The sequence below is a fragment of the Erythrolamprus reginae genome, unplaced genomic scaffold (genome assembly GCF_031021105.1).
Source record: "Erythrolamprus reginae isolate rEryReg1 unplaced genomic scaffold, rEryReg1.hap1 scaffold_149, whole genome shotgun sequence".
Lineage (NCBI taxonomy): Eukaryota > Metazoa > Chordata > Lepidosauria > Squamata > Dipsadidae > Erythrolamprus > Erythrolamprus reginae.
Window position 1 is genome coordinate 94,663 of NW_027248552.1, and position 4,878 is coordinate 99,540.

Here is a 4,878-nt window from a genome sequence, read left to right on the forward strand (position 1 = left end):
GGCCTGCAGCATGTGGATGTCTCTCCCACATCCACAGTCCTTGGGGCAGGAGCTGGGCCAGAGCTAACCACAACAGTCATAACCTAAGAGGAGCCCTGCTGAATCAGGCCAAAGCCCATCGAGTCCAGCATTCTGAATCCCGCAGTGGCCCCCCAATTGTCCAGGGGGATCTTGAGGAGAAAGAGAAGGCAAGACCCTCCCTTTCTCTCGACCCCCAACAAATGGGACCCCAGGGAACCCTGCCTGCCTCAACCAACATAGAGGCGGGACTTGGACATCCGTTTCAATCACCACCTATGATACACTTGGCATCCCTGAATCTGTCTCATCCTGCCTTGAAGCTCTCCAGGCTGACAGCTGTCACGACCTCTTCTGGAAGGGAATCCCATCATCTTAATGGCTGCGCCATTCTGGCCCTAATTACTGTTGTTAAGTGAGGACTATTCTGCGCAAGTGAAGAAATGACACAATATCTGAAGGGGAACTAACACGACAAGAATGGCAATGCAGGTGCAAATAATGTGGTTTTCTAAAGGTTTTTTATAATAAAAAATAAAGCGACAAAAGCATCAACAGAACAAGGACAAAGAAGGTGGACCCGGAGGGGGGGGCTTTGGTGGTCCTTGGGCCTGGGTGCCATGTAAAATCCCAAGAGGGTGGGAGCTGTTGAAATTCTCTCCGGTGCTTCTGGGCTCCCCACAGGGGCATTATTGAGTCCATGGATCTATTGATTCCACAATGGCAATACGTTTATATTTGTTAATGTTATACACTGTTCCCTCGGTTTTTGCGGGGGATGCGTTCCGAGACCACCCGCGAAAGTCGAATTTCCGCAAAGTAGAGATGCGGAAGTAAATACACCATTTTTGGCTATGGACAGTATCCCAAGCCATCCCTTAAGACTTTAAACCCCTAAATTACCATTTCCCATTCCCTTAACAACCATTTACTCACCATTATTACTGGTACTCACCATTGAATAAGACACTTAGTGATCCTGATATTTATAAACATAATTATTTATTAACAATAATTTATTTTTTGTTATTTATTTTCAAAAATTATTAGTTTGGTGATGACATAGGACGTCATCGGGTGGGAAAAACCGTGGTATAGGAAAAAAACTGCAAAATATTTTTTAATTAATATTTTTTGAAAAACCGTGGTATAGGTTATTCGCGAAGTTCGAACCCGCGAAAATCGAGGAAACACTGTATTGAGTATCACTCGTGTTAAATACTAATATTATTTTTGCTGGAGTGGTGCAGCAGGTAGAGTGCGGTACTGCAGGCCAATGAAGCTGACTGTAGGTCAGCGGTTCAAATCTCATCACCAGCTCCAGGTTGACAGCCTTCCATCCTTCCCAGGTGGGTCAAATGAGGACCCGGATTATGGGGGCAATAGGCTGGCTCTGTTCAAAAGGGCTCTTGCTAACATGTTGTAAGCCGCCCTGAGTCTAAGGAGAAGGGCGGCGTAAACATTGAATAAATAAATAATAATGTGTCTTTCTTTTAAATAAACCTTAAAAGCAAAAGTAGATGCCTTGTAAGGTTAAATTCCTGGCTAGGAATCCAATAAACGCGTGAATTCAAGGACCCGATTTGTGTATTGCGCGAAAGGGGGGGGGTCTCTCTGAGAAGAAACCCCCCCGTCGGTCTGCCCCCCCCCCTGCCTTGCTTCTCGGGAGCTTCAGTCCCGCGGCTACAGTGGGGTGGGGTTCCGCCGCCCCCTCCCAGCCTGGACTATGTCAGTCACGCGGCTCATCTTCTCTCAGTAGCCCACCGGGAGCCCCTCGCTCCGCCCCAGGCCCCGTCTAAATTTAGCCACCTGGTTGGAGGCTCCGCCGCGGGAGGAAGGCCGACGAGGCTCGGGCCCCGGGGGAGCAGCGCGCCATAAAAGCCCTGCTTGTTCTCGTGGGGCGGGCAGGCCGAACGCGGAGCGGGCGCCAGAGGGCGCTGCTGCGCTGCGTGGAAAGCGGAGCCAGCCTGCCCGACTCCCCAGGGGAGGGCGGTTGTGGCGGGGGCCCCGAGGAGCGACCACCTCTGGGGAGCCTGGGGCGGGGGTCTCGGGGGGGGAGGGAAGGAGCAGGCCTGGGAGCTCCTCTCCAGCGCCTCCCCCCCAAAAAACAGCCTCCGCCTTGGATGGCCCGGGCCGTCGGAGGACGCGCGGAACCCCTCGGGGACCCCCCCTTCCCTCCCTGGCTTGGCTCGAGTGCCAAAGGGCAGACCCCTCGCCCGGCCACCCGCGGAGAAGAGGGAGCCAGTGGCGGCAGAGGCGCCCCCCGCAGGCCCTTTCGTGGCCCCCGCACTTCCCCGACGAAGGCAGAAGCCTCGGAAGCGGCGGCGGGGGCGCTGCGGACGTGCAGCCTGCAACGGCAGGGGCGTCTGTTGGCTGCCAATTAGGGGCCGCCTCCCTGCTGCGCCCGCCCGGCTAAAAATAGCCTCGCCTGCGCCGACCGGCAACCCCCCGCCCCCGCCGCGACCCTCCTTCGCGCCCTCGTCCTCCGAACTCAGCCCGAAGCGTGCGAGCAGCGCCGCCGGGCTGCTCCGATTCCCCGGGAGCGGCTGGCAGAAGTGCCAATCAACGGGGCCCCGTGGCCGGTGCGGCCGGAGGCGACTGAACGCTCTGCCGTCCCCCGGAATCTGGTCCCGGCGTTGGCCAGCGCTCGGCCCCGAAGCCCCGCCGCTCAGCCCTCCTTCGCCCCCGCTGCCCGGCTGCTCCGGGGAGAAAAGGCTTCCTCGGCCAGCCGGTCCCGCTCTGCCCATTGGAGACCGAGGGGTCCTTGACCTGCTTGTCCCGAAAGGCCGCGGCCTCGTGCTCTGGATCGGGGGCTGAGCAGGTTTAGCCTGGAGAAGAGACGGTTCCGGCTGGAAGGGTCTTTCCCAGGGGAGACGCTGTGGGCGCATCTCGGTTTTTTCAGCCCGACTGGCCCTCCAGACGTTCCCCCAGGTGGTCTGTGAGCGGCCAGGTGGCCCTTCCTGAGAGGTGGCCGTTATATTTACCTACTGGTTTTGGAGTCTTACAGCAAAAGCATCTTAAACAAAAGCTCCGGTACAAAGAAGTGACCACCCACATATGACAACGACAGTCCCTAAAGGGGCCACCGAACAGAGCAACGTTAATTTCCAGGCACGCTGAGGAGCAACTTGACTTTGAGGGCGTTTTGAAAGGATGCCGGACTTGGTAGGATGCTCCCGTCCGACTCGGCCACCCCGCAGAATGAGCCACCGGGCCGACACTGTCCAGGGAATCGGCTCCTGCAGGCGTTCGGGGGAGAGTTTAAGCACCGAAGCGACTGTCACGCGCTGCGCGGCCCTTGGCAGAGGTCCCAGCCTCTCCACACTGGAAACAGGGCCACCTCCTCAATCGGAGCCTGGCCCCGCCCCAGGATGGGCACGGAAGGGGGCCATCCCCGCGCCAGGCAGCCCGCCAGCTCTCGGAGGAGGCAGACCACCCCCACCCGGGGGCTTCAGGGCGCGGGGAAGCCGCCCCCTCCCTCTCCCAAAAGGCAGGACTCCAAAGGAGGGGCGGGGCTCTGGTCTCAGCTGTCCTCCTCCCCCGGCCAGGCCCCTCCCCACTCACAGGCTGGCTGGGACTCTGCGCGCCACTTTCAGGATGGGCAGCTTTCCTCAGGGGCCAATGTTGGGCCAAAGAGGGCGCGCTGGCTGGGTCAAGCGCTGACACCAGTGGCGGCAGGATCCCGAATCTCTTTCTTCAGGGGGAGGAAAGGGCAACCAGCCCCCCCCCCCGGCCCCCCAGGACAGCGTGCACACAGACCCACCTTCAGCCCTTCTTCCTAGGGGATAGAAGCAGTCAAGGGGAACCAAAATGTTTACTACCCCACTGTGGGCGGGGCTTATGCATTTTCTTTCGACATCTTTCAGTGCAAATTGGGTGCTCTGGGGTGGAGCTCCGTTTTCGCTACCCCACTGCGTCCCTCCCCCATCGGAGCAGTAGCCCACCCCTGGATAGAAGTGACCTCTCTCCATATATATATATATATACAGGCAGAGTCCACCGGATCAAATCCCAGTAAGGAAGGGTGTGGCTAGCTGATGAGGCCAGAACAAGGCCGAAATGGGATCTTCCAGGGTCCTGGCCAGCGGCTGTTGCAGGGCTGGCGCCGAGGGCCGCTGGGACGGAGAGTCACACATCCTGCACGCGGCTGTCCAGAGGGCCCCCAGCCCAGCCCACCACCAGAGCGAGCACTCTCCGCTCAGTTGCGGGGCCTGGCCTCCAGACTGGCGGATGGAGGCGCTGTGCAGGCAGGGGGCAAGGAGCAAACTGTCCGCGGCCTCGCAGGCATCCGGCTTCGGCGTCCACATGACCCTCCAGAGTTGCAGCTGCCCAGACGGAGCCGAGGCGGAGACGGAGCCCGTGGGGTCTTCGCCGGGACGCTCACCTGGGGCGGTCAACCTCGCGCTGCAGACCCAGAAAATGTGCGGCCTGTTAAACGGGGGGAGGGGGGCTTTTAATCGCACGGTCGCAATTGCCGTCTTTGCTTTTCGAGACGGAGCCTTACCGACCCCCCTGCTGAAGGCAAGGACAGCAACGGGCGCCGCAGCCCCAGAGAAGGCGCAGATTCGGAGAACACCCAAGAAGTCGCTCGCTGGGGCGCCGCTCCTTCTCGGAGCCAGACTGGGGGAGGGGAGCCTCATCTGCTGTGGGGGGGGGGCGCTGTGTCCTCGCCTCCTTCGGGGCCTCTCCCGGCATCCTGGGTCCCCGCACCCGCGCCAGGCAGCTGCGCCCTCGGCCGCCGCCCCGCCCCCTCGCTCCTCTGCGCCGGCCTGGCGAGTGCGGGAGACTGGCCCCGCCCACCGTCCCCTCGGCCAACCAACGGTCGTGCTGCCCCCGCCCGCCTCCCAGGGCCGCCCGCGC